Source organism: Pteropus medius, unplaced genomic scaffold, assembly GCF_902729225.1.
Source record: "Pteropus medius unplaced genomic scaffold, Ma_sr-lr_union100, whole genome shotgun sequence".
NCBI lineage: Eukaryota > Metazoa > Chordata > Mammalia > Chiroptera > Pteropodidae > Pteropus > Pteropus medius.
In genome coordinates, this window is record NW_024348242.1 from 683,577 (window position 1) to 694,675 (window position 11,099).

The following is an 11,099-nucleotide window of genomic DNA, read 5'->3' on the forward strand; positions in this document are numbered from 1 at the left end:
TTGGGGTTGGGGCGGGGCCCGTAGCGCGCCCTCCGGGCGGAGGTGGGGAGCAGGGAGAGCCCTGAGTCCCTTAGGGTCTGCGCATCCGGGGACGCACATTTGCCACCACTAATACCTGGGACGTGGCATGGATGCCCCAGGGCTGGGGACTGGAGAGAATATATTCTTAGGAAGAGAACAGCTGTATTAGAGATCATGCATCTAAGATTGTGTTCCATAGTAATAAATTGTCTGCCACATTGCACCGAAACCTAGGAAATAGCCCACAGGTCCCTCAGAGAGGAAAGGTCAGATAATCACGGTGCTTCCTTTCTACGGAATAATACACAGCGGATCCTCACATGCGGAGTTAGCTATTATACGCGTGCTTGGATGGGAACCACTCCAAAACTTATAATTAAGTGACAACAAAATGCACAACGGTGAGCTGGGCTACTATTTGTCACTTAGAAAGTCACTAGAGAGGGGCGTGTATAACACCTACATGTGTGTATAGTTTCTCACGTGTGTATACATTTGTATGGTACATAGTACGATGATATATAGGCGTATGTCGCATATGATGTAACGGCTAATCCGCTGCTCGCCGTGTGCCAGGCACGGGTCTTTCCATGTATTAACTCATTTATTCCTCACAGTGAGTCCAGGAGGCACTTGCTGTTACATCCCCGCTCACAGGTACGAAAACGGGTCCAGAGAGGCTAGGTAAAGTGCCCGAAGTCACACAGCTGGCAAAAGAAAGAGCCTGGGTACCCCTCACACGAGCACTCCCGGGCCGTGATTGGTTTGGAAGCGTCTGCTCTTTCCACCTTACACCTTGAGTACTGATGTAAATGGTTCTGGCCACGGTCAAGCATTGCTGTTGCAAATGCAGGATGCTGACCGGTCCTGCCACCGCCAGCCTTCAGCGACAATCCTGGATGGCGCACCAGCCTTCAGGACAGGCTGCCTGGCCAGGGCCCAGCCAACGCACTGCCCTCTAGGAGGGACCGGAAGCCCTTCGCCTGCCCGGTCCCTCCTCTGGACTGGGGCCAGAGGCCATCAGAGCCAGAAGGGACAAGGGGTCTCTTGGCCCTCTACCCTTGGGTTCTGAGTTGGTGGCTGACCATGGCTGGCCATACACCCTCACATCTGCATCTTCCTTTCTTCCTTTAACCTGGAGTTGCTTCAGGGAGAAAAAAGGAAGCACCACCCCCCCCCCAAGCTTCCAGTGCGGTGTAAGGTGGGGGCGCGATGGTGGTACTGGCACAGAAGGCCCTAAAATTACAACCGAGGGTAGTGCGGGGAAGCAGAGGGCAGGCAGGTGGTGGGGCCGGGACTTCTGGGGGGGGTGCCTGGTTCCCAGAAACCCTCCTGCAGAACCCAGCCCCACCCAGAAGGAACCCGCACCCTAAGCTCAAGGGCAGGGCGGCCTTGGAGGCGAAGGAGATGGGATTTGCGTTTGGGAATGTCACTGGGCCTGGCAGGGAGGGGCAGGCAGGAGGCCCAACCCCATGCCCTTGGGCCCTGCCAGGTCCACCCCAGGTCTCCCGCCCTCTGGGGACTGCCAGCTCACGCTGCAGTCCATCCTCATCACTCAGATCCCGCATTTGCGAATCTGCCTACTCACAAAGCCTTTGCATGCACAGCCGTCCACGAGCGTGCACAGAGGCAAAAAATCTGAGTCTCACGAGGTGTGCACCCCAGCCGGCGGAGCCCAGCACCCCAACACGGCGAGCACCCATCCTCGCCACCTGTCTGGCGCCATGTTTTTGGTGTTTGTGCTTTTGGTTGGTGATTTTGCTGTTTAAATCATCCCCAAGCCGAAGTGCCATCGTGTGCCTAACCAGAGGGGACTCTGCGAACCGCGGGGCACGTGGAGGTCGCGTCTTTTGGGGGACCTCAGCCGAGCTGACTTCCCGCCAGCTGCACCGCCTTCCATTCCTGCCATCGATGCTCGGTTTCTCGCGACACTCTGACAGCCGCCCTAGTGGGTGCGGAGTGGTGTCTCCCTCGGGTTTCAATTTGCATTTCCCTAAAGACTGAGGACAAGGAGGGTCCTCCCAGGTGCTTATTGGCCATTCGTGTGTCTCCTTTGGAGAGAAGTCTGTTCAGGTCCCTTGACCAGGTTTTAATCGGGTGGAGTTGTATGTCCTTTATACATCCGATCTTACCTGCTTGTTTTGGTAAGTGAAGTTTTACAGAAACCCGGCCACATCCACTTGCTTATTATTTGTCCGTCTGCTTTCCAGCCGCACCTGCGGCGTGAGCAGTGGCAGCTGTGGCTCTGTGGCCTGCAAAGTCATGTCTGCCAGCCGGCCCTTTACAGAACATGTTTGCAACCCTGACCTTGAATTATTAAGAATTCCTCGGTGTGTGTGTGGGGCAGGGGGCGGGCTATTAAATGATGGTCCGATGACAATGGCAGAAGGGCAGAGCCCGTGGTCCTTCCGTGCAAGTTCTGGGTCATTTTTCCAGCTAGAGGTCATGGACATAAGTAAAACCCCAGGAGTCCCTTCTGCCCTGCTCCGACACCATAGTGCAGATGCCTGCGGGCGGATCTGCCCCTCAAACACTGCTGGCGGGGACACTGGCCTGGGGAGAGGGTCCTCTCCCGCAGCCTCTGGCTCCACTCACCCTTTCTATCCCCAAGCCCAGAGGGACAGGCTGCATCTGTGTCCCCCAAGGCTATGTCTGAGGCAGGGAACACTAAACACCTTACAACCCACCAATCCCATTCCTAGTTGTTTACGCAGAGTCGCGGGCAGTGGGAAGTGTTCACTGCAGCTTTATTCAAAGCAGCCAGGAGCCGGAAACAGGCGTCCGTCACCGGGCGATGGAGAAGCAAACACCTCTTTCCTGCTACCACGTGGACAAACTCAGAACTCTGGGCAAAGCGGAAGAGCAGGACGCGAAGGCCCCCACTAAAGAGATCCATTCTCCCGCAGCTGGAAGCCGCTGATCCACTGGCTGGTGGTCTGGGGTGGGGGTCCGCTGGGAAAGGACAGGAGGGGACTTTGGGGGAGACAGAAATGTTCGATGGTGATTGTGGGCGGTGGGCACGTGGCTTTTTAGTTGTCGAAACTCCCCGAACTGTCTTCTCAAATGCGTGCATCTAATCGCCTGTGGCTCATACCTCAAAAAAGTTGATTTTAGAAGCGGCGCCGACGCAGGCCACAGTGTGGGTGAATGTGACACACCGTCTGCAAAGTGAGAGAAGCCACACACCGAAGGCCACACCGCGTGGGCCCCGTCTCTGTGAGAGGCCCACTGCTGGCAGACCCACAGACACGGAACGCAGATTAGTGGTCGGCAGGGCCTGTGGGGACAGGAATGGCACCTGACTGCTTATGGGGACAGGTCTGCCACCGTGGCCAAGGGCGCCGTGGTGGGGGCCGGCGGATGTGGCCCTGAGAGGCTCTCCTGTGGCCAGCGTCCCACCGCAGAGGAGGGGAGCCCTTCGTGAGGGTGTGGAGGGATGGGGAGAGACTGCCAGTCCAGGGACCCCAGGCTTTGCCAGCACCCTCCCAGCCCCAGAGGGCTTTCGTCCTTGAACTTCAGCCACTCCTGAGGGAGGCCCAAGCTGGCCCGGGGCCTGCGCCAGCCAGACTGGTTCCTGCAGAAGTCATCAGCGGAGTGCGCAAGCCCTTGCGCTCTGCCGAGCGGGTGACTCAGCCTGACATGGACGGTAGCCACCCTGCCGATGGATGACAAGCAGTCACGAGCGTTGCAGGGCATCCGAAAGGCACGCGGCAGCCCCTGCCAGGCTGTGTCACCGCAGGGACCAGGGCCTGTGGCTTCGTCGAGTTCCAGGTGCCCCTCCGGGCCTCTGCCCCCACTCCAGAGTCTAGGATAGCCTGCCCTCCCAACCTGGCAAACCTGTTCTCCCTCCCGTCCGGCCGTCTCGAGTGGCAGCCAGGTGCCAGGTGCGTCTCCCGACGGCCATGACACTCTCGTCTTCTCCCCACCACGATCTGCTTCGCGCTGCCGCCCCCAGTTCCGTCTGCTCGCCGCCCCCGGCCTGAGCCACCGGAGCCTGGAACCTGGAGCCTGGGGCACCCCTGCGCCCCTGGGTGGTGTTGCCACCTCTGGTATCGGCTGAGCTCCTCCAGGCAGCCCCGGCTTCTCCCCACGGCCTGGCACCCCGCCGAGCTCCAGCCGTCCCAGCCACAGGGCCTTTGCACGGACACGCCGGTTTCCGCTCCAAACTCATGCCCTCGGAAGGCCTTCCGACCGCCTTCGAGGGAGCCCCTCACCGCCGCCGCAATGGCGGGGCCTCTGGACCAGGGAGGACAGCCGGGGCCCGTGAGCCTGGGCCAGGGGCAGTGCAGGCTTCCTGAGCTCCAGCATCCTCTCCAGGGCCAGGTCGACCCCGCCGGCAGGACCCAGTGCCCGGCAGGACCCGGTGCCGGTACCACGTCGCTTGCACCTTTCCTCCGTACCCCTCAGGCCGGCTCTCTTCGTGTCGGCTCCTGTGTGTCCATCCCTCCCCGGGGATGCGGGGGAGGCTCCAAGGCCGGACGCACACCCGTTATCATCTCGAAGAGACTCAGGAGGCCTTCGACAGGCTAATGCTGAACGGGCGAGAATCAGTGAATGAATGAATGGCGGGGCAGGCGCCGGGCGTGTCCAGGCACCCAACTTCCCATCCATCCTTTGAGACCCTCCTCGCTGCCTGCCTTCTGCCAAAGCCCCCGCCTGGCCAAGCCCTCTTTTATAAGGAGACACACACACACACACACACACACACACACACACACACACACGCTCAGACGTACTCATAAAAGACCATTTATGCTGTTCACTGCAGAAGTACTTACAAAGGACAAACCGGCACACCCCAGGACCCCAGTTACGAGGCGAGTCTGTCGTGGAATATCACATGGCAGTGACAAAGGAGTGGCCTCCGCCTCGCGCCACAGCAAGGACGCAGCTCACTGACCCGACGCGGCGTGGGACACTGTGGGTCCCAGGAGATGACAGAGCGTGACGCCCTTTCTGCAAAGCCAAAGACGCTTGAAGCTGGGCATCCTGTTGTGACGAACAGATGGGCTACTGTCCATTTGTGCTAAACCCACAGTCCAAGCGAGGCAAGGGGAAGTGGAGAGCAAACTCAGGAGGAGGCCTGCGTGGGAGGGGCCCGCCGGGGCCACCCCGCGAGCCAGCGGAGTGAATGAACACACGCACGAACGCTCCGGCTGGCTGGCCGCCAGCACCCGAGTCACCGCAGGGCACGTGCTACGTGCCGGGCACCATTCTAAACATGTCACACCCTCAACGCTCACCACGGCCCCGTGACCTCCTGCCTCCCGGTCCGGATGGGCAGGTGTTGCTGCAGCAGCAAACGGCCCCACAAGCCGCGGAGACTCCAGACTACACAGCTGTGTCTGGCTCCTGCTCCTGGTGCCTGCTCCGTGGCCTGGGGCTCTCAGGGGTCCGGGCTCCAGTAAGGAGTCTGCGACGGGCCGTTCCCGGGTGACATTTCAAGAGCTGTTAAAAGTCCGTTCTGAGAGCTTCCACTATGGACGCAGAGGGGTTCTATGGAAAGTAACCTCCCAGGGTGACCTGACTGTGAACCCCTGGCTGGGCAGGTCACGGTGGGCGTACAACCCCAGGCACAAAACTTCTTACGGAGAGGCTCACCTTGCCTTCAGCCAGCGCCGTCCACTGTTTCTGGGCATCCAGGTTCCCACGCCCTTGGAGTGCCTGAAGTCGTAGGCCTGCGAGATGAGACCCCCCTCAAGAGAGCAGGTCCTGTAACCCAGTCCCACCTGGCTGCCCCACCTCCAGGTGATCAATCACCATACTTCCCTCCTTAATCTCAAATGCATAAAGAAACCACGGAGCTGTCCTTCTCCAGAGCATCTGACATCTCTCTTCCTGGCAATTGTCCTCGGCCTTGGCTCAAGCGAGTTCTTCTAAAAATTTGCTACAGGTTTGGACGTTCCGTTCCTTACGTCCACACTGCTGACAACTTCTCTAACCACAAGAAGGGCAGGAGGTGTGTGCCCACCAGGAGCCCAGGAGCTGGGGGCTGGAAGCCGCCCAGCAGCACGAAGCCCCGTCTCAGAGGAGGACGCCAGTTTAGAAAGGGTGCGATGCTGGGAAGGCAGGGAGGGCTGGTCCCCGACAACGCCCCTTTTGATGACAGAGGCCATGGGAGGCCATGGCAGGGGGACGGCGATGGGTGTGGTGGGTGTGGCAGCTCAGAGAGCCTGTCCTCCCGCCTGCCCGGTGACCCAGGGCAGAAGAGTGTTATCCCTTGTCTCAGAAACAAACTGGAATCTGCCCCCGGCCACTTGCTCCCTAGCCTGGAGGCCACCAAGTCCCTGGGGGGCCGTGCAGTTGGATGAGGTACCGACCAGAAGCCACAAGGCCCCGTCTGAGCCCCCGCCCTGCCGAAACGCGTGTGTGTGTGTGTGGGGACGGCCAAAGTCTAGGGTTCTGTGTGCCACTGAGCATAAGCTGTTATCAGCTTAACATGCGCTTTAATAAGATAGTTTATGTAAGTCCCAAAGTGGCCACACAGAAGAAAAAGAGGGAGGAGCCGAGGCCGGTTAACATTTAAAAAATCAGCAAAGGAAAGGCAGGGAGGGGACCAGGTCCACAAGAAGGTGAACAAGATGGTGCCGGGTAATCATGGGGTGTAGCTGGGGTTACGACCACGTAAATGAACGTCCACAAACGCAAGGGACTGAACTCCCTGTGGAGAGCCACGGAGGAGTGGAGAAGCGGCGCCCACCACGTGCAGCCTGCCAGAAACGCTCCGGGACTCAGCGGCTCACCAGCTGACGCTGGCAAACTCTGCACCCTGCCACGCACGCCACCATGTAGCCCACCACGCTCCGCACCCCGCCACGCAGCCCCCCACGCAGCCTGTCACACAGCCTGCCACGCCCAGATCTCACCACGCCTGCGACCTCGGCCACGCACTTTGCCACACAGCCTGCCACGCCCGTACACCACTCACTGCACTCGCCACGCAACCTGCCACAGGCCCGCCACACAGCCCGCCACACAGCCGCGAGCTCCGGGCTGCAGGCTACGCCGGCGCCAGCGTCGTCCGCGTGAGCCGCTCGTAACCGAATCCCTTCTCGCCCGCGAGGCCCAGTCGCCTTCCCTCCACCCCACGGAGAACGCGTGGTCTTCCTGCGGGCACGTGTCACGTCGGTGCTCCTCACGCATGTGCTCGTGGGCCTCTTGACACCTGCCCGCCCCCCGTTCTCATGGCTCCGTGGGCCCCGGTTCGCCTCGTCTGAGCACCTTCCAGCAGCAGCACGTGGTGTCTCTGAGCCTCGCTCCCCTCCTTGAACTGCCGGTGAGAAGCGTTCTGAGCCCCCCCTCCCTGCCGCCCAGGCGCCCAGACCCCCACTGCCCCGAGCACCAGCACCGACGGGCCCTCCACGAGCAGCTGCGTGGCGAACGGACGTCAGGCGACTGTCTCCTGCGTGCACGCAGCCCGCGTCCCCCACGCCCCGGGCGCCTCTGTGCTGTTCCGGGCAGGTAGGAGGGCAAAGCCAAGGGGACCCTGGGCCGCTGGACGTCTCCGGCTTGGGCTGGGGGCAGAAGGGTGTCCCCACTGTCCCTCCCAAGTTCCTCCTGCTCTCGTCTGTCCTCCGCCTTGCCCAGAGCGGGCGTCCACCACCCGCTCACAAGGACCCCTTGGTGTGACCGGGGTAGGAAATTGGGAGCCGGATCTCCTGCTCGGCGTCTGGGGGTGTCTGGGGAGTGCCTCCCCCCGTGCTCTCTGAGTGGCACCTGCGGGGGACTCAGCCTTCCTGCTGAGGGCTCCTCCACAGACTGGCACTAGTTTGCTCGATGCGTCTGGGGAGATGGCCTTGGGTGCTCCTGCCCTGATGACTTCGCCCACTGAGGACGAGGGTGTGGCATCTTCAGGCCCCGTGGAATTAAACGGGCATCTGCACCGGTCAGCTGCGCACGGAAACGAACATTCTGCGTCCCCAATCTGACATCCTTTTTCCAAACCTTCCCTTATCTCCTGCTGGGTCCCTTGCTGACCAGTGATAAGCTTTGGCAAGCTCCCAATCCATTTGCCTCAGCGTGCTCTCTGTCTCGGGGGTGATTATGAAGCCTGGGGAGGTCTCACACCTGGATGCCCTCAGGGGCAGGGAGGCTTCTGTGGGACCCTGGCGAGCAGGGAGCCAGGCCCGGTGGGCAGTCTTCTGAGCTGATGGGTGGGATTCCTCCGCTCTGGCCTGGAGGTCAAACCCAGTCAGCCCGCCCACTCCCCAGGCATGGCTGCCAGGGCCTGAGACGAAGCCTAGGGTGGTGGTGGGGGGGGGCTGTGGGGCGGTGGGGAGCAGCCCCCGGCCAGATGAATGAATGACGCCCCGCTCCCGCACTCCAGCGCTGCCCAGGTGTGCTCGGACCTTCAGGTGCAGTTGCTCGTTTACCTGGCTCGGCGGGCAGGTGTGTTTACCTCCGTTTCGCGGATGAAGCTGTTGAGTAATTTGTGGGAGTCACGGGGTTAGGGAGCACGGAGCAGACAGACATGGCCTGGCTGGGAGCATCCACCTGGCCTCATGCCCACAGGGTCACTGAGGTGGGACAGGGGGGCTCAGAGACCGGAAGTGACTTGCTGGGCACCACACAGCAGCGGGCGGCAGCAGCCCGGCCACCGACAAGGGGAGCCCAGGAGGGCAGAGTCCGGGCAGGGCAGGGCGGCCGTGCCGCAAGGTGGCCCGCGATTGCATCAGGCTCACATTGCGTGTCCTGGAGCTCGGGACCTTCCTGGGGTGACGCAACCCTGGCCTATGGCCACCTCCCCGGCTGTGGCGAGGGCCAGCCTGACGCTCCAGACTCCGTGGGACGGTCCCAAAGCGGCTCCCAGCCCTGGCTGCCCACGCAGACCCCCGGGGGCTCCCTTCCTTCTGGAACCTTCCACCCCGGGTCCTACCAGGCGGTCACACTCATGTCTCTACTCACTTGCCCCACAACCCATGTAACCCTCCTCACGTCGACCTGCTGGCCTCCGTGTGCCCTGGGAGCTGAGTGACGACGTACGCCCCTGCCCCCTGCGTCCTGCGTCCTGCCTCCGAGGCGTGTGTGCTGCGAGGGGTGGCCCGTGCTCCCCACGTGGCCGGTCAGTCTCCAGGAGGCCGGGGCTCTGCGGAAGCAGCGTGTGGTCTGGTGCCCTTGGCTGCAGCATGGTTCTGTATGGTCACGTGGACGGCGGCCCCATTCAAGGAAGCCTCGTGAACGGACGGGCTGCTGGGTGCCACCTACTGCGCCTGCCCATCTCCCTGCATCTGGCATTTTCGCCTGCACCCTGGGGGCCTGTGTCACTGGGCGCACGTCCCTAGGTGGCCTCTCGCACAGCACTAGCCTCTGGTCTCCCAAAAGCTGGCTACGAGGGCTCCTGACGTCTCCCCCGACGTCAGCGCCGGGTGCAGTGAAGTGCCGTCCAGGCTGGGCCCCCAGAGCCGGGCGTCAGGCCCCGGCCCGGAGCCCATGCCCCGGGGTTCATGGCTGGGGGCCGCTCGTGCAGGCCCGGGGCCCGTCCTGGTTCTTGCCACTGTCCCCACGTCACCGTCACCGCCTCCTGGCCCTCTCAAGTGTCCTGTCAGATGGCCCCTTGCTGGGCCGTCCCCCAAAGCTGCTCCTGGGCCGAGGGGAAGAAAGCCTGGGATGGCAGTGCAGGAGGTGGCCTGGCCCCGACACCCGCAGGCTGTCCCTGTCACTCGCTCTGCAGATGTCGAGAGCCCGGCACTGTCCCAGGCACAGGCTGCAGCCCAAACCCTCATGGTCCAGTGGGGAGGAGAGGACCAGCGAGACGCAGGTTGGCCTGGCAGCTGCCTGTGGTCGGAGGTCACGGGTGCCACGGAGAGGAACAGAGGGGGCGGTTTGGAGTGTTTGTGGGGAGTCACAGCCGTTTGTGACTTCAGGTGGCGGGGGGTATGTGTGTGTCAGGGACGTGCTGCTGTGCAGCTGACACTGGACAGACCCGGAGGCCTGTGCGAGGGCCCCAGGCAGGACCCCCACCACGGTCTGGGGAGGCAGAGGAAAGGGGGAAGCAGGGGCCAGCCCTAGACTTTTCCCTAGAAGCTACGGGACCCTGGGAGGGTACTGGTGGGGGGACCGTTTCACAGGACCCGGGAGGGGCCAGGCAGAAGGTGGCTGGCGTGCCCCAGGCCAGGCCGTGGTGGCTGGGACAGGGCTGAGGCGGGAGGCACATTCGGGGTGTGTCTGGAAGGCGGAGCCGTGGGCCTGGCAGGAGGTCTGAGAGGAAAGGGGACGGGGTCTCTGCCTGAGCTGAGCATGGCCTCGGTCTCCCCGCCTGTGAAGTGGGGACCAGAGCAGACGTGTTCTGGCCCGAGGTCACCTGTGTACATGTGTTTTGTAAACTTGACACCCACACACACGGGAACACGAGTGTGTGGTCACAAGGCTGGGTCACACGGGGGGCAGCCAGCAGCCAGCACCGGGCCAGGCGTGCGCTGAGCGGGCCTCCACGCTGACCGTGCCCTCCGACCTCCTCCTGAGGGGTCTCTGGGTCTGTCGCCACAGCTGCAGCCATCCCCGCCCCGGGGCGGCCAAAGCTTGTCCAAGCAGAGGCAGCACTGCCCGGGATAAAGCTAGACTTCGGCTGAAAATCCAGAATTTCACGTGAAACCTCCAGGTATTTAAAGAGTGACTCGCCTAAAATTGAAAGACCGCGCATGCAGCACCCTTCTGTGCCATTCCTGCCCGAGACGCGGAGCCAGGAACCGTGGGGGCGCTTCGGGCCGCTGACGCCGAGGGCGCAGTCCCCAGGCTGGCCAGCCTGTGACCTTTGGACCTTCGCGAGTCCCAAGGTCGTGGCGGTCAGGGAGCTGTGCCAGAGCAGAGCCCGGGGCAGCGGGGCCACCGCGAGGCTGGGCCGGGTCCTGCTGACAGAGGATGCTGGCGGTAAAGGCCGAAACCCAGCCAGGGTCTGCTGTGTCCCGTATTCCTGACTGACCTTGGGAGAAAACCCTGGTTTGCAGGGAATACACAGAAAAGTGACTCAGAGCCGTCATTGTTCCCACGATTTAGGTTAAAAAAAAAGAAGAAAACCGGTTCTCGTCCTCTACCGGTGACGTCTCTGTACGAAATTGCTTCAGAACGTATGTGTGCGTGTG

At 62.0% G+C, this 11,099-nt stretch overlaps 1 long non-coding RNA gene across 4 annotated transcripts; it reads right to left on the bottom strand.

Annotated features, from left to right (window-relative positions):
* Positions 1 to 2,951: 2,951 nt before the first annotated feature.
* LOC120615980 (uncharacterized) lies at positions 2,952 to 8,919 on the bottom strand. 4 transcript variants are annotated; one of them, XR_005656409.1, is made up of 6 exons: positions 8,394 to 8,919; positions 5,623 to 5,699; positions 5,265 to 5,469; positions 4,922 to 5,010; positions 3,116 to 3,298; positions 2,974 to 2,994 (listed from the first exon to the last, which is right to left on the bottom strand). It is a non-coding gene; the product is annotated as an uncharacterized LOC120615980 (long non-coding RNA). The 4 variants fall into 4 exon arrangements; XR_005656408.1 differs by having other exon boundaries at positions 2,952 to 3,298; positions 8,394 to 8,918; XR_005656410.1 differs by lacking the exons at positions 2,974 to 2,994; positions 3,116 to 3,298 and adding an exon at positions 4,335 to 4,553 and having other exon boundaries at positions 8,394 to 8,918.
* Positions 8,920 to 11,099: the final 2,180 nt, after the last annotated feature.